The sequence below is a fragment of the Coregonus clupeaformis genome, chromosome 34 (genome assembly GCF_020615455.1).
Source record: "Coregonus clupeaformis isolate EN_2021a chromosome 34, ASM2061545v1, whole genome shotgun sequence".
Classification (NCBI taxonomy): Eukaryota; Metazoa; Chordata; class Actinopteri; order Salmoniformes; family Salmonidae; genus Coregonus; species Coregonus clupeaformis.
The window spans coordinates 36213779-36234465 of NC_059225.1; the positions used below are offsets into that span (position 1 = coordinate 36213779).

General features: G+C 49.1%; 1 pseudogene; it reads right to left on the bottom strand.

Moving 5' to 3' along the window:
* Positions 1 to 15388: 15388 nt before the first annotated feature.
* On the bottom strand, positions 15389 to 15558 carry LOC121550123 (annotated as a pseudogene).
* Positions 15559 to 20687: the final 5129 nt, after the last annotated feature.

A 20687-nucleotide genomic window follows, 5' to 3' on the forward strand; every position in this document is an offset into this window, starting at 1 on the left:
ACCGCTGGAAAGCTGAATGGGAGGACTTGCAACGTCTGGGAAACCCTCATGGATTGGAAAATGTGAGGAAATTCCATCTCCTGGGAAGCCTAGATGAAAAAGTCAAGAGGGACCTCGTATTGTCCAGCTGTGGATCCGCCAACGACGTGTTCAGGCTCCTGGACAACAAGTACGGAAATAAGCCGAAAATAGTGCTGCTGATTGCACAAGAAGTGCAAGGACTTTTCTCCATTAAAGGAAACCATCCGAGGAAGACAATCGAACTGATTCAAGCCGTGGAGAGAGCTCTTCGTGACCTACAAGTCTTAGGGGAGGAAGATGCTGTAAAGAACCGAGTGGTTGTGCAGTCGATTGAAAGTAAGCTTCCTGACTCCCTGAAAGAAAAGTGGATAACACACAAAAATGACCCTGGAAGAAGGTTTTCACCACGCAACCACTTCGACTGTCTACTGCAATACTTGAAAAAGCAGGAGGACATTCTCGAGGAGCTAGACCAGCTACAGCCTAGCCCGGCGGACAATACTGAGAGGTCAAGCGAAAAGAAAAAAGAAAGGAGGGCATTCACCAGAGCCACATCAGGAAACACCCTAAAGGGCTCTCAACCAAGCTCATGCATCACATGTGGAGACAACGAGCACGGAGGTAGGCTGTTCGCCTGCAAGGTCTTCAAGAAGCTCAATCTGACAGGCAAGAAGGCTCAGCTTAGGAGAGCAGGAGCATGCTTTAAGTGCTTGCGCCTTCATGGTGACGATGGCAGCTGCACACAAAAGTATCTATGCTCAAAGGATGACTGTCAGAAAGAGGGCTCTTCAGACCACAATTACTTGCTCTGTCCAAAGCCACAGATCAAGAAGAAAGAGGAAAAGAGCGGAGAGCAGAGCGAGGCAAAATTGGGGAAAAGGGGGCTTGGACTAACCAATAAACAGGAGGAGCTCTTTGACAAACTTTCTCCAGAGCTGCGAGCATAGTTCAAAGAAGCCTTTTCAAATAAGATCACGACAAAAGTGTGTGCTAGCACTGGTTGTGAGCCAAAAGAGTACCCTGTCATTATGATGCTGTTGGATGTGACGACAAATTCTGGCCAGCTAGTCGGTACGTTGATTGATCTCGCTTCAGATACTAATTATATCTCTAATAAAGCAGCAGAGCGTCTTAAGCTAAATGGTGAGAACATTAAGTTGATTGTCCAAGGTGTTGGAGGGATGGAGAAAACCATTACTACCAAGAAGTATACCCTGAGGCTGAGAGTAAAAAACTCCCAAAGGTACAATAGCAGAGCACAAACTTCTTTGTTACGGCTTGGAAGATGTTGCGAAGGTGAACCAGGCTGTCACGCCACAGCAACTGCAGAAGTTCTTTCCAAATGTTCCACTCAAGGACTTGGTCCGGCCCGAAAAGATCGACCTGTTGATTAGCCACAGGGAGGGTCGCCTGGTCCCACAGCCAGTCAGAGTAGTTGGAGACCTCGTCCTCTGGGATGGACCCTTGGGAAGACTGTTGGTGGAATGCATCCTGACCTCTTTGAAGTGATAGACCTAGCAGTGCACAGGTCTGAAACACATTTCGCTAGGTCAATGAGAACAGCTTCAAGGGCGTACAAAGAGATTCTCGTGAAGACGGAAGGACCCAATGGAGTTTCGGTGGAAGGAGAAGACGCAATCCTCCGAAACACTGCAACTACCAACAAAGACGTTTTTGAATGGTTCAAGTGGGACAGTATTGGCGCTGCCTGTGACCCTCAGTGTGGTGGCTGCAGATGCGGTAGGTGCCCCCTGGAGGCAAGGAAATGACCCTAGGAGAGGAAAGAGACTTGGAGAAAATAAAGGAATGTCTCACCTACGTGCAAGCTGACAAGCACAGCGAATCCCCTCACTGGGACGCAGCTTACCCGTGGAAAGGAGACCCCGCAACGCTGCCTGACAATCGACGTGCAGTGGAAGCGACCTTTTTAAACACTGAGAAACAACTGGAGAGGGAGCCGGAATGGAAGGCTGCGTACAGAGAGCAAATCCACGATATGGTCTCAAGAGGGGCTGCCGTTAAAGTCACCCAAGAGGAAATCGATAGCTGGAAGGGACCTAAGTGGTATATCAGTCATTTAGTTGCTCCTAATCCTCACTCAACCACTACCCCTGTAAGAATCGTCTGGAACAGTAGCCAAGAATTCATGGGAATAAGTTTAAATGACCTACTGTACAAGGGTCCTGATGTTCTAAATCAGATAAGGGGCGTGCTTCTGAGATTCAGGACTGGGTTGTATGCTGCCCTGGGCGATGTGATTTTTTTTTACAACTCTGTCTGGCTAGAAGACAAAGAAGTACACCTCCATCGATTCCTCTGGAGAGACAATCCTGAGGAGGTGATCGAAGTCTTTGCTGTCGTCAGGGTCAACATTGGCGATAAACCTGCTGGTTGTATCGCCCAGGTGGCAATGAGAGAAACAGCCAACCTGCCCCAGTTTGCAGCCATGGTTGAGGAGCGCAGAGTTGTGGTAGAAGATAGTTATGTGGATGACATCTTGACGTCCCACAATGACTTGCGGATACTGGAGAAAATCACCAAAGGAGTGGAAAATATCTTAAAGGCTGGAGGCTTCTCCCTTAAGCCATGGGTCTTATCAGGCCAAAGTGGGAGGTCCGCAACCACAACTGATACCAGTATCAGTAAGACAACTGTGAGTGTGCCCAAAACGCTTGTGTTACCCAACCAGATGCGGGACGAAGAAAGCAAAGCACTTGGAGTCGGCTATGAACCAGAGACTGACAAACTTTGTGTGATGACCTCCGTAAATTTCTCAAAGAAGAGAGGAAAGATGAGGACAGGAGTCGATTTGCGCGAAGAGGAAGTCAGAGGTAAAACTCCAAACCCATTGACCCGTCGGATGCTGCTAAGCCAGATCGCTGGATTCTACGACCCCATTGGTCTTGCCACACCCGCAAAGCAGAAAGGGGTGATGCTTGTGAGAGAAGCTTACCAAGAAGCGAGTATAAGCAGTCCAGTTAAGGACACTTGGGATGACCCACTCTCACCAAAACTACGGGAGGCTTCCATAAGACTCCTCGAAGAATATGTGAGACTTGCCCAGATCAGGTTCGAAAGAAGCCTCACACCAACCAGAACCATAGGCCATCCAATGGGAGTCACGTTTTCAGATGGGAGTGAGGCTTCCTACGGCGTGGTGCTCTATCTCCGTTGGAAGACGCAGAATGGGGTCATAGTGAGGCTGGTTGAGTCAAAAGCAAAGCTTACCCCTCTCAACCAGAAAGGAGACGTGATTAAAGCAGAGGTATGTGGTGCTGTCTTTTCGATCCGCCTGAGAAAATACCTTGTAAAGCACTGCCGCATCAAGGTCGCACGCTGGGTCCACTTCGTGGATAGCCAAACAATCCTGGGAGCAATTCACAAGGATAGCTATGGCTACCAAACTTTCTTTGCTAACCGCATCGGAGAAATCCAGAAGGCTGGACCAGTGGAAGACTGGAGGTGGATTGAGGGCAACCTGAACATAGCAGACATAATCACAAGGGGAGCAACTCCTGAGGAACTCGATGAAGGGTCAGAGTGGCAACAAGGCCCAGAGTTCCTGAGTTGGCCTGAGGCTGAGTGGCCTGTGAAAACGGCCAGTGAGATAGTGACCAGCGTGGCTGATGACGTTAAAAGGTTGCAGAGAAGAGCATTCTCAGCTGTAGTCACCAGGTCTCAGGCAGAGATATTCTCAGGCCCCAGCAATACTGATGTTGGGGCAAACTTGCAAGACCCCGCACCGCAACCGCAGATGAAAGACCAAGGTCCAACTCCAGCAGTAGAGAGGCCAACGAGGAAGCCCTGGGGTGTAGCTCTAGTGCACCTTGTTGGGCCCGAACGATTCAGTAGCTTGTCTAAATTGTGTGGAACAATCGCCTGGGTTCGAAGGGCTGCAGAATCCTGGCTGAGGACAAGCTACCAAGCCTCGAGCTCAGCAAAGTGGGAGGTGAGGGGCCCCAGGCTGTCTGTGGGAGAGAGAACGGCGGCTAGCCCTTGCGGCCCAAGACGGCGTGAACTTTCAGGATACGACCTTAAACTGCCTTGTTGTGATTAAAGATGACAACAATGGACTCTTACTTTGTGGTGGTAGAGTCCAGTCTTGGAATGAAGACGGAACCGCTGTACCTTTAATCCCGTTCCGGTCGTGGCTGGGGGCCTTGCTTGCGAGGGAAGCTCACGAAGCGAATCATGAAGGGGTGGCTGCCACACTGCTGCACACTAAAAGAAAGGCCTGGGTTATGCAAGGTCGGAGGACAGTGAAGAAGGTGGTTAACAGGTGCATCACTTGCAAGAAGCAAAGAGCCCGGCTGTGCCAGCAAGTGATGAGCGCTCTTCCTCAGGAACGTACCAGTAGAGCGAACCCATTCGAGTATACTACACTAGACCTCTTTGGACCATTTGAAGTGAGGGACGCTGTTAAGAAAAGAACCAAGAAAAAGGTCTGGGGAGTCGTGTATTGTTGCATGACTTCCAGAGCCGTCCATGCTGATCTCGTCGACGACCAGTCTTCTGAGAGCTTTCTTCAGGCCTACTCCTGGTTCACTGCTCTGAGGGGGCATCCCAAAAAGCTATGGTCAGACAGAGGCACAAACTTCGTGGGCGCCAGGCCTGCTCTGAGGGAGCTACACAAGCACCTGGCCTGTTTGCAGAAGGCATCCGTTGAAGACAAGGCTGCCAGAAATAGTACAGAGTGGCAATGGGACTTTCATCCTGCAGACTCGCCACACAGGAATGGAGCAGCAGAGGCAGCTGTCAAGCTCCTTAAAAGAGCTCTTAACAGTCTTGGCGGAACAACTGGCTGCTACACCTGGGGGGAGTTCCAGACCCTTCTCTACTCTGCAGCCAACTTGACTAATGAGCGACCCATCGACGCCAGGGCACAGGAACAAGAGGACTCAGTGGAGTACTTGACCCCCAACTCACTTATCCTGGGGCGCACCGGACAGGGAGGAGACATACACGGAATCGACATGGAAACCCGCTCTTGGCGCAGACTGAGGGCTGTCCAGGCTGGAGTCGACAGGTTCTGGAAGAAATGGAGTGAACTGGCAGGACCAAACTTGTTCATACGACACAAGTGGCACCGAGCAGAGAGAAGTATCAAGGTTGGAGACGTAGTCTGGATTGCGGACCAGAACGCCCTAAGGGGGCAGTTCCGGCTCGGCCGGGTTGCTACAACATATCCAGACGAGAAGGGGGTTGTCCGGGATGCGGACATAACAACCTGCATGGGTCTTCCTGCTCCCATGGTTCCCAGGGCCCGGAGAAAGGACTCTAACATGTACACGACAATCGTCATTCACAGGGATGTGCGGAGTTTGGTGATCTTGATTCCTGCTGAAGACCAAGAGGAGGTAAGATAAGTCCTCGCCATGGGTACCCAAAGACTGTGACTCTGTGTTCTTTGCTTAGCTAGCGGGTAACCCTGGGAGGCAACTGAGTGCTTCAAGGGCAAACCTACACTCAGTAGGAGGAAAGGTGGTGGAGCCTACCTCCTTAGTTAATACATATTTGTTTGTAAATGCCTTTAGTTTGAAATTCTCACTGAGAGACTCAAGAGACTGTGCCCTCCTTGGATCTTTGATCAGTCGGCCAAGTGGGAGGTGTTGAGACTTCTAGCTCACTCAGGAAAAGAAAAAAGAGAAAATAATAATATATATATATAAATAGATAAAAGAGAAGCAAATGGGTCTGATGTGTTCAATTAAATGGGGAATGAGTGATTTCTTTAAGTTTCTTAGATGCTCGGATATGTTATGTTATGTGCGCATGCGCAGCTTCACTAGAGACTTAAATTATGGCACCTGGTAATCATTTCACGACAGACAATCATCAGGAGCACACAGCCCGTTGGTATGTAACTGCGAACTACTCACAGTCTAGTATTAATGTTTAAGTCACTTATATGTTTGAGCACTGAACGTTTACCTCACTGTGTCGGTGTTAGTTGGCCGAGAGTAACTTGTGGCTCGCTGGGTGCGGTAGCTCAGCGACCCAGATGCTGTATAGCATTAGGCTATCATTATCAGCCATTTGCGTTGTGCTGATTGTTCAGAGCACTCTGCTGGTTTCTGGTGGCGATGGTGAGCGGTGGTTTGGTTCGGTGATCCATGGTGGAGCGCCGCGTTGTGTTGCGTTTGTGCATGGGTGGGTCCTTTGGACAAGGCATGTGGTGGCATGGGTTCTGTGTCCTGTGGCAGCATCCGTGGCAACGGCGGAGTCGCTGTGCGCATGCTCCTCTGGCGCTAGGCATTCTGGGTGATGTAGTCAATGCTGTTTTAAGCCTGATTAGCCACATTTTTTGATGGTGTTGTAGGCTTATTTGATTTTCATTATTTACATTATTATTATATTATATTATTTGAATAATATTTACATTATACACTGCTCAAAAAAAGAAAGGGAACAATTAAACAACACAATGTAACTCCAAGTCAATCACACTTCTGTGAAATCAAACTGTCCACTTAGGAAGCAACACTGATTGAAAATAAATGTCACATGCTGTTGTGCAAATGGAATAGACAACAGGTGGAAATTATAGGCAATTAGCAAGACACCCCCAATATAGAAGTGGTTCTGCAGGTGGTGACCACAGACCACTTCTCAGTTCCTATGCTTCCTGGCTGATGTTTTGGTCACTTTTGAATGCTGGCGGTGCTTTCACTCTAGTGGTAGCATGAGACGGCGTCTACAACCCACACAAGTGGCTCAGGTAGTGCAGCTCATCCAGGATGGCACATCAATGCGAGCTGTGGCAAGAAGGTTTGCTGTGTCTGTCAGCGTAGTGTCCAGAGCATGGAGGCGCTACCAGGAGACAGGCCAGTACATCAGGAGATGTGGAGGAGGCCGTAGGAGGGCAACAACCCAGCAGCAGGACCGCTACCTCCGCCTTTGTGCAAGGAAGAGCTGGAGGAGCACTGCCAGAGCCCTGCAAAATGACCTCCAGCAGGCCACAAATGTGCATGTGTCTGCTCAAATGGTCAGAAACAGACTCCATGAGGGTGGTATGAGGGCCCGACGTCCACAGGTGGGGGTTGGCTTACAGCCCAACACCATGCAGGACGTTTGGCATTTGCCAGAGAACACCAAGATTGGCAAATTCGCCACTGGCGCCCTGTGCTCTTCACAGATGAAAGCAGGTTCACACGGAGCACGTGACAGACGTGACAGAGTCTGGAGACGCCGTGGAGAACCTTCTGCTGCCTGCAACATCCTCCAGCATGACCGGTTTGGTGGTGGGTCAGTCATGGTGTGGGGTGGCATTTCTTTGGTGGGCCGCACAGCCCTCCATGTGCTCGCCAGAGGTAACCTGACTGCCATTAGGTACCGAGATGAGATCCTCAGACCCCTTGTGAGACCATATGCTGGTGCGGTTGGCCCTGGGTTCCTCCTAATGCAAGACAATGCTAGACCTCATGTGGCTGGAGTGTGTCAGCAGTTCCTGCAAGAGGAAGGCATTGATGCTATGGACTGGCCCGCCCGTTCCCCAGACCTGAATCCAATTGAGCACATCTGGGACATCATGTCTCACTCCATCCACCAACGCCACGTTGCACCACAGACTGTCCAGGAGTTGGCGGATGCTTTAGTCCAGGTCTGGGAGGAGATCCCTCAGGAGACCATCCGCCACCTCATCAGGAGCATGCCCAGGCGTTGTAGGGAGGTCATACAGGCACGTGGAGGCCACACACACTACTGAGCCTCATTTTGACTTGTTTTAAGGACATTACATCAAAGTTGGGTCAGCCTGTAGTGTGGTTTTCCACTTTAATTTTGAGGGTGACTCCAAATCCAGACCTCCATGGGTTGATACATTTGATTTCCATTGATAATTTTTGTGTGTGATTGTGTTGTCAGCACATTCAACTATGTAAAGAAAAAAGTATTTAATAAGATTATTTCATTCATTCAGATCTAGGATGTGTTGTTTAAGTGTCCCCTTTATTTTTTTGAGCAGTGTATATTTGAATAATATATTGTCATTATTTGTTTGTTGTAATTCAGATTTATGACCTGTGGTCATATGATTTAAAAATAAAATTAAGGACAAAACACGAGTCATGACATTGTGTGCTTCCTGGTGAGCCTTTTCGGAGGGCTAAACACGAAAGATCCGAACGGGGTGCAGTAAAGGGGATCTCTGAACAATTATCCGCCACCTCACTCATGACTTGGGAAAATAGGTTGGCTCTAGATCAGGCAGAAAGGGGCGGTGTCTATATAATAGTGGGCCATTGTTGCACATGTATCCCTAACAACACCGCACCGGATGGGACAGTCACCAGAGCTCTTGCAGGATTGACTCAGGAGTTAATACATCTTTAGGGTGGTTTGATTACATTTGATTACATTTTTGGTAAATGGAAAACCATAGCAGCCACCATCTTGGGGGCAGCCACCGCAATTGGATGCAATTGCTTGTATTATGTGGTTGTTGTTGTCTTGTTCCCTGTGTCCGAGGGTTGGTGAGTAAGGCGTTGGAGGATGTAGCGTCTCAACATAGGGTGAGATATGGACGGAATCCCAACTCTGACCAGTGGAATGTGAAAAACGATCCTCCAGGCTTGGTGGATGACGAGGACTATGACCCTGAAAGACCGCAATTGGATGAAACGTTTATTAGTTATGACGTATGAAGATCAGATTGATCATGCTTGTAAATACATTTATCCTGAGGGTGTAAAAATGTGTCAAAGGGTGGATTGATAGAGGAATTATGATTATGACAAAAATTGTTCCACCCCAATACTGATGATGACTGTGTTAGGGTTATCATTATGAACCCACTAACAGAGGGGGTGAGTTAGAAACTGCTGAGACAAACATTCCAGGAGGGAGGGGACTTAGAAACTAGTTGTGGAAATGTACAGGCCGCCTAAAGGTGGGCGGAGCAAAGTTCCTTTGTGTGAAGGCATATATAAAGGCTGTATATGTGTTTTAGCGGGAGAGCTCTCCATGATTAAATAATACAGATCATTCTTGCTGGTTGTGGACCTTTGTTTAATTCATGATTAAAACCAGAGCCTTACACCCTCTGGGAATTATTCAAAGCATTGAGTTTAATTAGAGATAGAAATTCTCGTGACACATTTTCACATTTTTCAAATCCCCAGACAGATCCCAGCTCAGAAGGGATTCTTTCTTCATACCGCCTGGGCCGGTTGCGGTGTTCGATTTCATTGTTCTGAGATTCGCACATACCTCCGCTGCTGTAATAAGCCCATGGAAGATACTGATATCAGCGTCCCCTTCTGCACAGAACTGGCCTAAACAAGGGAATCGTCAAAACCATTCCAATCTTTCTTTTAAACCCAAGGCGACTTTGGGTATTGGGGTAATCGCAGTGCCGCCCTGTTCACCATCCAGAAAAAGGCTGGCTAGTCCCAATCTGTCTTTCTCAAACATTCTTTGTGCCCTTCTGTACTCAGTTTTCTTTGCCCTCCCTCAATTCTCTGATGTTCTTGTGGCTATTTGTTCTGTTTTCCGGGTTTGCAGCTGGTTTCCATGTTCTTTTCCCAGCAGCCTCAGTAATTCCTTGGTGTACTTTTCTCAGAGATATTTTCACAGACCCAATAGTTACCTCACCTTCGGAGCCATCTCCCTTCAAGGTTTTTTCTCCTAGTATCTCGAGGACTCCCTGTTTGGGTGGTGGTGGGTCCCTGGGGATGGACAGCCTCCTGATGTTGAAGCATACTGCAGGGGCTTCCTTGGGTGCTGTGTTGACACACCCTTTACTACCCATTTTCCACCTTTCCTACCTCACTTCCTCCTTAGTCTTTGTTATCAGCCCTTCTGGGATCATTTTGTTGATGTTCCCTTTACCTTGGAATCTCTTTTCAAAATGTACCAGCTCTGTTACCTCCCAGTTACTCCACTCATTCTCAACTGTTATTTTCCTCTTTGCTCTTTATCGCCAGGAAGAGGAGGAGGATGAGGAAGCAAAAGCAAAGTGTTTATGCCGCCCATGTAGTGATCAACCCCTTATTATCTCAAACCTTCTTGGACAATGTTTACAATAGAAGCTGCCCTGGTTCTCTTTCAGGGTATCTGGCACCCCTGCACTTGGGGGCGTGGCATGAGATGGAGTGGCCATTACTATCGGTCTTTCCACACAGGTGGCATTCGTACAGCAGTGGCACCTTTGAGTGGCGAGAAGTGAAGTGAAACTTCACCTCTCCCACAGATATTAGCTGTACTCTACATTGCTCGCGGCTCAGTTCTTGGACAGGGACTTTGATAGCCAGAGTACTCATTGCAGGAGTTTTTGCTTTATGCTGGTCAGCATCAGAGCTGGGTGGAGGAAGCTGTGATGACAGCACTGCAGATCTACCCCCATCCTTCGATTCTAGGGTAGCTGCACTTGACTCGTACATACACTGAGGCACCACCGGGTTAGATTCACCCACCTTTGCTGGAATCAGGGGCAATCTTGGCCCGGGGTATGGGGAGGGGTGTCCTGACCTACTTCGACGATTTCCGTCAATTCCTTAATTTCTCTGTCAATCACATGGCACAGTTATCGCTAGCGTGTGATCAGACGAACGCAGCACCAACCTGTAGTTTTCCAACCTTTCACCCCCGCGTTTTAGGGCTTGGGAAGTGGTCTTTGGTGACCAGGGCCCACCCTGGGGGTTTACATACAGTTTAGCCATTGCCCCTTTTACTTCCTCTAGATAGTCAAGTTTGATCGTTTTCTCGGCCGATCCGAGGACCTCACTAAACCATCCAATTGGTAGTAGCGACGGGCGGTGTGTACAAAAGGCAGGGACTTAATCAACGCAAGCTTATGACCCGCGCTTACTGGGAATTCCTTGTTCATGGGAAATAATTGCAATCCCCAATCCCTATCACGAGTGGGGTTCAGTGGGTTACCAACACCTCTCGGAAAAGGGTAGACACACGTTGATCCGCTCAGTGTGGCGCGCATGCAGTCCCAGGCATTTAAGGGCATCACAGACCTGTTATTGCTCAATCTCGTGTGGCTGAACGCCACTTGTCCCTCTAAGAAGTTGGACGCCGACCGCTCGGGCCGCATAACTACAGTACCAGTCAAAAGTTTGGACACGCCTACTCATTCCAGGGTTTTTCTTTATTTTTTACAATTTTCTACATTGTAGAATAATAGTGAAGACATCAAAACTATGAAATAACTCATGTGGAATCATGTAAATTTAGTAACCAAAAAATACATTTGAGATTTGAGATTCTTCAAATAGCTACACTTTGCCCTGATGACAGCTTTGCACACTCTTGGCATTTTCGTAACCAACATCACCTGGAATGCTTTGCCAACAGTCTTGTAGGAGATCCCACATATGCTAAGCACTTGTTGGCTGCTTTTCCTTCACTCTGGGGTCCGACTCATCCCAAATCATTCACATTTTATTCAAAAAGCTATAAAGAAGTGCTATAAAGAAACCAAGCCTAAAACCCTAAACAGCAAGCAATGCAGATGTAGAAGCACGATGGCTAGGTAAAACTCCCTAGAAAGTCAGAAACCTAGGAAGAAACCTAGAGAGGAACTAGGCTCTGAGGGGTGGCCAGTCCTCTTCTGGCTGTGCCGGGTGGAGATTATAACAGTACATGTTCATTAAGGCCAGATTTTTCTCCAAGATGTCCAAACGTTCATAGATGACCAGCAGGGTCAAATAATAATCACAGTGGTTGAAGAGGTTGCAACAGGTCAGTACATCAGGAGTAAATGTCATTTGGCTTTTCATAGCTGGGCATTTAGAGGTTAAAATAGCAGGTGCGGTAGAGAGAGAGAGTTGAATGAAAACAGTAGGTCTGGGACACGGTAGCACGTCTGGTGAACAGGTCAGGGTTCCATAGCCGCAGGCAGAAGAATGTAAACTGGAGTAGCAGCACGACCAGGTGGACTGGGGACAGCAAGGAGTCATCAGGCCAGGTAGTCCTGAGGCATGGTTCTAGGGAGGGAGAGAGAGAATTAAAGGGAGCATTCTTAAATGCACACAGGACACCGGATAAGACAGGAGAATAACACCAGATATAACAGACTGACCCTAGCCCCCCGGCACATAGACTGTTGCAGCATAGATACTGGAGGCTGAGACAGGGGGGGTCGAGAGACACAATGGCCCCGTCCGACGATACCCCCAGACAGGGCCAACCAGGCAGGATATAACCCCACCCACTTTGCCAAAGCACAGCCCCCACACCACCAGAGGGATATCAACAGACCACCATCCTACTACCCTGAGACAAGGCTGAGTATAGCCCACGAAGATCTCCTCCACCGCACGAGCCCGAGGGAGCGACAAACCGGACAGGAAGCTCACATCAGTGACTCAACCCACTCAAGTGATGCACCCCTCCGATTAGCTTTTCTTCATCATTTCTGGACAAAAAGTTTCTGATTTTTTAAATGTTACGAAGATGGAAAAAAGCTGTCCTTGAAATATTCTTGATATGTTCGTCAAAAGAGAGATCAACGTCCAGAGTTACGCCGAGGTCCTTCACAGGTTTTTTTTAGACGACTGTACAACCATCAAGATTAATTGTCAGATCCAACAGAAGATCTCTTTGTTTCTTGGGACCTAGAACTAGCATCTCTGTTTTGTCCGAGTTTAAAAGTAAAACATTTGCCGCCATCCACTTCCTTATGTCTGAAACACATGCTTCCAGGGTAGGCAATTTTGGAGCTTCACCATGTTTCATCGAAATGTAGAGCTGTGTCGTCTGCATAGCAATGAAAGTTAACATTGTGTTTCTGAATGACATCACCGAGAGGTAAAATATGTAGTGAAAACAATAGTGGTCCTAAAACGGAACCTTGAGGAACACCGAAACGTACGATTAATTTGTCAGAGGACAAACCATCCACAGAGACAAACTGATATCTTTCCGACAGATAAGATCTAAACCAGGCAAGAACTTGTCCGTGTAGACCAATTAAGGTTTCCAATCTCTCCAAAAGAATGTGGTGATCGAAGGTGTCAAAAGCAGCACTAAGGTCTAGGAGCACGAGAACAGATGCAGACCCTTGGTCTGACGCCATTAAAAGGTAATTTACCACCTTCACGAGTGCGGTCTCAGTGCTATGATGGGGTCTAAAACCAGACTGAAGCGTTTCGTATAAAAAAATTGTCTTCAGGAAGGCAGTGAGTTGCTGCACAACAGCTTTTTCAAAAAATGTTGAGAGGAATGGGAGATTCGATATAGGCCGATAGTTTTTTACATTTTCTGGGTCAAGGTTTGGCTTTTTCAAGAGAGGCTTTATTACTGCCACTTTTAGTGAGTTTGGTACACATCCAGTGGATAGGGAGCCATTTATTATGTTCAACATAGGAGGGCCAAGCACATGATCTAGCTCTTTCAGTAGTTTAGTTGGAATAGGGTCCAGTATGCAGCTTTAGAGTTTAGAGGCCATGACTATTTTCATGAATGTGTCAAAAAACTTGAGTGTCTCCATTGATCCTAGGTCCTGGCAGTTTTGTGCAGACTCAGGACAGCTGAGCTTTGGAGAAATACGCAGATTCAAAGAGGAGTCCGTAATTTGCTGGCTAATTATCATGATATTTTCGTTGAAGAAGGTCATGAATTCATCACTGCTGAAGTGAAAGGGGAATGCTGCTTTTTAGTTAGCTTTGCGACAGTATCAAATAAAAATGTTGGATTGTTCTTATTCTCCCCCACACCATAACACCTCCTCCTCTATGCTTTACGGTGGGAAATACACATGCGGAGATCATCCGTTCACCCACACCTGATAAGAACAGATTTTTTGTTTTGGAAAAAGTTTTTATTTGATACAATTTCTATTTCTCATATATATTTTTACATCATTTGTACACACATAGAAAATGGCATAACATTTATTAAAACCAGCATTGAATATTACATTTACAATTGTTATAAGTACAAGTTGTTTATTTAAAACAATAAAACAACCAAGAACAGAAGTACCTTTTTTGTAAAAATCTAATCTGTAAAAGCCACTTAAAAATGTGCACATATGATTTAACAAGAGTAAAAAAAATTTAAGACATGATAAACATGTTGGAAAGCTGTCTTCGGTCCTTTGTGCAGGAACAGGTTGAGTCCTTATCAAACTCGCCTCCTCCTGCTCTTCTGAATCAACTACCATCCTATCCTTCGGGGCCCAGAGGAGATCCCTCCCCTAGGAGCATCGCCCTATGCGCCGCAGCGCTGTCAGGCCATGGCCACCGGAACCTTAGTTGTTGTGGGGGACCCTTCGCCTGGGGTTGAGGCCCCCTTTCAACTGTACCACCCCAGGGCTTCCGTGGCTGGTCTCTACCTGTTTTCCTACCAGCAGGTTTGGTGAAGGCCTTCAGCCCACCCCATACAGCTGAGGTGTTAGGTCCTCCCCTGCTGGCTGACACGGGGAGATCAGGGGGCCTGATTACCTCCACAGCTCCCAGAGTCAGTGCCTCACCGACTCGTCTTGGCCGCAGCCTGATCAGGGGCACGCGGATGTCCTTGCCATGCCCCGGGAGTGCATAAAGGCCCTGACTGGGAAGATCTTGTGTGCGACCATCCAGGACAGGTCCCGGTGCCGGTTCAGGAGGGCAGGATGGGCCACGTTGTGCCAAATTGTTGTGGACTCGTCTATAGCAAGCCCGCGCACTGGACACACTGGTTCCTGCTCCTGCACAAGAGAGAGAAGAGAGAGGTGTTTAGTCAAAACCGTCACTGACTCTTTTTCCATATTAAAATGTCTTTAAAACTTTTTGAGCTGGGCATAGTGTGTAGGGAGCAGGAAAGAGACTGGGGCTCGCAGGTCGACTGGGATCAGCCTCGGGGTCCTGACGTAAGACCCCAGCCAGAACTGTGCGAGGGCCTGGGTCTTGTTGTTGACCGGGGAGGTGGCAAGAGTGAGATGTAACGCTGTGTAGTGGCTACCCAGGAACAAGTAGAGATAAGGTGTCACTTGAGGTGGGATAAAAACAGAGCTGATTAGTAAAAGCACAGGAAAAATCACAGCCTTGATGATTAAAACCTTGCCCTCAAAAGTCAGCTGCTGTAGTCCCCAAAAGCCCAGTCTCTGTCTCACTGTCCTTAAAATCCCAGTCCAATTGCCGCTCCCTCCTCCTTCCCTCCCAATACGCTTATCTCTGTCATTTTAACTGTCAGTGGAAATCTGGTCAAGTCTGAGTCTGCCCACGGTCCAAAAAATTGGGCCTCCGTCTTGTCTCTATTCAGTCTCGCCCCAGAGGCTCGTCCGTACCAGTCAGTCCTGTCCAGAGTCCTGTCAACGGATAAAAGGTTGGTACATAAAATGTTGACATCGTCCATATAAAACACACACTTGGCGGTCATCCCCCCACTCCCCGGCTGTTTACCTACCTCCGTGTAGTTATTTTCCTTGAAAATGGGAGAAAAGTTTTGCACCATTCCTGGAGGTACTGCAATACCGGGTCGTGGAGTGGAAGGAGCAAGCCCCATTTCCTGTTCAAAAAATCATTTTAATATGTAGTCCCCCGATGGGGGACATATCAGATATTAAACTGATAAGAAGGTTTAATATCTGTCGTCCATGTAAAAAACGCACTTGGTGGTCATCCCCCCACTCCCCGGGATACCCACCCCACTGATCCGTTGGTCCCTTCTCAAGACCTGTGCCAGTGGTTCAATGCAGGGCACAAATAGAAGCGGAGATAACGGACATCACTGACGGACGCCGCAGTGTACTCCCACTGATTTTGACAAATGCCCATTTACAAGGGTTTTGCTGGTAATGTCCCCATACAGCAATCCCACCCAAGCTAGAAACCTTTCAGGGAACTCCATTTTTTGCAGTACCTTGACGAGTTACTGGTATGAGACACGATCGAAAGCTTTCTCAAAATCTAAATTTAGGACTACAAGCCGCATATTTCTGTCTCTCGCATAACAGATGGCATCACTGATCCGTACCAGGCTGTCCGTGACCTTCCTTCCTGGGATGGCACAGGCTTGGTCCGGGTGGATCACCTCCCCTAAAGCAGAAGACATTCTGAGTGTTAATACCTTGGTAAAAAAATTACAATCAAAGTCTAAAAGAGTAATTCCCACTCTAAAATTGTCAGGTAGCCTGTCGAGTCATTCAAAGTCCATAAAAACAGTCAGAAGGTCGTGAAGGGAGCATTGCCCTTCACAAAGAAAATATAACTCTCCCCGGGGCTCCTGCCAGCTTCTCCGAGATCGGTCGCGTTATCGCATTGGGTGCCTCGCGGCGCCCGACTTCACCACTCCGGATTCTGGGATCTGAACCCGACTCCCTTTCGATCGGCAGGGGTTCACGGAGGCCATCGCACCTCCCTTCCGAACGGGGTTCGCCCATCTCTTAGGACCGACTGACCCATGTCCTTCTGCTGTTCACATGGAACCCTTCTCCACTTTGGCCTTCAAAGTTCTCGTTTGAATATTTGCTACTACCACCATGATCTGCACCCGCGGCGGCTCCACCCATTCCCTTGCCCTAGGCTTCCGTGCTCCTACTTGTTGCGGAGTATCCCTCGAGGCTCCCGTGGCCGGCGACGGCTGGGTATGAGCCTGACGCTCCAGCGCCATCCATTTTCAGGGCTAGTTGATTCGGCAGGTGAGTTGTTACGCACTACTTAGCAGATTCTGACTTCCATGGCCACCGTCCTGCTGTCTATATCGACCAACTCCTTTTCTGGGGTCTGATGAGCGTCGGCATTGGGCGTTCGGTTCATCCCAGAGCGCCATTTCTGCTTATCAAAAGTGGCCCACTAGGCGGCTCTCTTTCCACGCCCAGCTCCAAGCCAGCAAGCCGGGCTTCTTACCCATTTAAAGTTTGAGAATAGGTTGAGATCGTTTCGGCCCAAAGACCTCTAATCAATCACTTTACTAGATAAAACTGCGAGACTTAGAGCGCCAGCTATCCTGAGGGAAACTTCGGAGGGAACTAGCTACTAGATGGTTCGATTAGTCTTTCTTTTGCCCCTATACCCAGGTCGGACGAACGATTTGCACGGCAGGACCGCTACGGACCTCCACCAGAGTTTCCTCTGGCTTCACACTGCCCAGGCATAGTTCACCATCTTTAGGGTCCTATTGCACGCGCTCACGCTCCACCTCCCCGAGGGACCAATCCCACCTCAGCCTGAGCGCGCCGGCCCTCTCTTTCATTGCACCACGGGGTGTGTTTGGCGTAAACCCTCTGACTTGCGCGTGCGTTAGACTCCTTGGTCAGTGTTTCAAGACGGGTCGGGTGGGTTGCCGACATCGCCGCTGACCCTTGGCGCCAGTTTACGTGAGCCGATCCCCAATCTGGCAACGCAACAGAGTCGGGTGCGCACTGAGGACTGTCCGACACGGTTGACAGTCACGCCGGGGACAGGAGTCCCCGTGCCCCCCCGCAGGGGGACATGACAAAGCGGGTACTAAGTCGAGTACACGAGGCAAGGGACCTGATCAGGCACGAGTCCTTGCTAAGCAGCAAGGAAGTGTCATCGGCGTGCTGCGTCAACTTGACATGCAGCCCACCACTTCCAGGGATTAACAAGCCATCCACCCCTGTGTCCGCCCTAATGGCAACCCCCAGAGGCTCCATGTACAGAACAAACAGGAGTGCCGACAGCGGGCACCCCTGCCTGACCCCAGACGAGAGGTCAAAAACGTCACCCATGTGACTATTTACGCTAACCCGGCACCCCGCTCCGACATATAAAGTACAGATCCACCCTATAAACTTCTCCCCAAATCCTAAACTACCTAACACCCTGTGACGACCCTCCCACTCTGTCTGCCATATTCTCTCTCTGCTCTTGTTTTCTTATTAGGATGCCGGTTTGGCGGAGTTGGGAGGGTCCTCAGCTACATGGGAAACACCTGGGCCGGGTGTGTCCCAGGATAAATGGACCTCTTCCACATTCATTGAGGAGACTCTCTCCAGGCAGATACTTTGATTGTTGTTGTGGTATTTTTGTGGCTTTTTGGTTGTTTGCTTTGGCACCTTTCCATATTACATTTATGCATGCAAACACTCACTTACACTACTGATTACTGATTACACACAGCATTGTTAATTGATTTAGTTTACTTTAGTTAATAAATATATACTTTGAGTATTCCTTGTCTCCACGTGTCTCCCTTTTGTTACGAACTTGAGCCGGTTCGTGACACACCCTGAAAAGAAAATATCTATTCACGCGATCAAAGGCAGCTTGTAGTCTATGCACAGCATGGTCAACGGCCGCCAGTTGCCAAGGTCTGTGGCGTCCTCCTTCTTGTAAAGAAGTGATAGCAAACCTACGGCAATCAATCCCCCCGGGACCCTTTTCTCGTAGATGGCCTTCAAGACTACCGGTCCAAGTATCCCCCAAAACTTGAGGTAAAACTCAGCCGGCAGCCCATCCATCCCGGGCACCTTCCCTTTTCCCATCCTCCTGAGGACGCTCTCAACCTCTTTGAGGGAGATCTGAGCCTCCATCACTTCTCTAATATCCTCCGGCAATTCCCGGGACAGGTGTTCTAAAAACATGTTTCCCTGCTCTACGTCTACTACCCTTCCCTGAAAGAAAATTTGGAAATGGTCAGTGGTCACCTTTTCCTCCGTTTCTCTAACAACTCTGCCTTTTTCTTCCCTAACCCTGTACATTACCTTCCTACTCTGTCTGCCCCTAACTGATTTAAAGAATACGGCGGAACAAGTCTCGTCGTGTTCTAAAAACCGCTATGCGCACGCTCCAGGAAAGCGCGAGCCTTCCGCTCATGCAGCTCCCTGAGTTGCGCCTTTAGGGCAGAGAATCTTTCCCAGTCGACCGACCCGCCGAGGTTAACTGCCTCATACTCGAGTTCGAGCAACCTTTGGATACGATCCGCCTCCCTCCTTTCCTCCCTCTTTCTCCTCTTTCAATTTCCTATAATAAAGACCCTAATCCTTACCTTTACTAATTCCCACCACACTAACACCCCCTCACACATGGACCGGAGGCTCTCAAGCCCCCGAAAGAAAACAAAAAAGGCGTTAACTCATCCAGTAGATCCCAATCTAATTTCCAGTACACCCTACCGAAGAGGCAGACTGGTGAACTCACCTGCAGGAGCACCCCGTCGTGATCTGAAAAGAAACAGGCAACAAACGCCCAGACAACCGACCCAATGACCTGGATAGAAAAATGTAGTTGAGCCTCCGCGCGACCCCCCTGGGAGTTGCGCCAAGTGGGACCCACTAACGTCGGAGCAGTGTGCAGACCCCCATCGACCAGACCATGAAGCCATTTCACCCGGTGATGGCACCTGCACTACTGTCCTCCTCAAACCCTAAATCTATATTAAAATCACCCCCTATCACCAACTGCCTATTAGTGACACACAGTGGCACCAGAGAGTCAACCATCTCCTTCCTGTCTGCCGCCAACTGTGGCCCGTACACCCCAACTAACCTATACCTACAATCCCTTAAAGTGACATCCGCCCTCAAAACCCTCCCTGCATAACAACAAAAGTACCCTCAACCTTCACCTCCCTGTTCCCAAAAAATCCCTACCCCTGATGAATGAACCCCCCCATGCCCCAAACTGACTCACCATTGTCCCACTCCCTCTTAAACCTAATCACATCCCCACCATCACTTAGGTGAACCTCATGTAAAAATCAAAAATCAAACCCAACACTGTCTAAATAACAAAAAAACACCCTTCTCTTAAAACTATCCCTCAATCCCCTTACATTTAAACTAACAAAAGTAATTGATGCCATCATAAAATAAAACCTACTAAACCCACCCCCCAAAAAAAACTGGAGGCTCACCCGATGGTCACCATCTCCTCAGGAAGGGACACCATCTCCACTCCAGAAGTCCCCCCATCGTCCTCCATCTCTCCAACCCAGGATGCAGGAACAGTGTTTGGATCCTGAGTTCCCTGCATCCTGGGTTCACCACCAGCAGCCTCCAATTTCCCAGCCCTGAAGCAGGTTGGGAAAAGAGTAGGGGGATCTAGAGCCCTCAGAAACAATCTGCGACCCCCCCATCGGACGACCAGTCCTGAGCTGTGCTCGGGAGATCAATACCCACTAGGAGTTGTGCGATGGCGGTGGGGCAGCGAGGACACAAGAGTTTCTTCCACCCCACTACCCTTCTCCGCCATGACTTGCTTGGCTACCCCCTCTCCCCCGCCCCCCCTGACAGCAAGCTCCTCCACCATCTCCCTCATCTCGTCCACCCAGGCACTCGACATCTCGCTGTCTCCCCACGCCGGCATCCCATCTCCCCCCTTCTCCTCTCCTCCCGGGCCTGTGGCTGGCTCCTTCCCGACCTCCTCTCCCTCAGTCGCTGCCATCTGTGGCACCTCCTCTCCCTCACTCCCTTCCGTCTCTGGCACCTCCGCTCCTTCCGGTCCTGCTGTGACCATCCCTTGCCTGTCCCCCTCTCCTCCTGCTGCCGTTCTCGGCTCCTCCTCCGTCAGTGAAGGTGTTTCCTCTGGACCTGTGCTTGGGTCTAGGACTCCTCCTCTTCTTTCTCCCCCATCTCTCGCTCCTGCTCCCCCACCAGATGCAGATGCATATGACCTGTGATGAGCCGGACATTCCCACCACAGGTGCGCTGACGAGCCACACCCGTGGCACGCCTTAGGCTCGTCACAAACCCTCGCCTCGTGCACGTCCGACCCACAAAACCTGCACTTTTTAGTACCGCATGACGTCATTGATGCACTTATTGATGAAGCCAG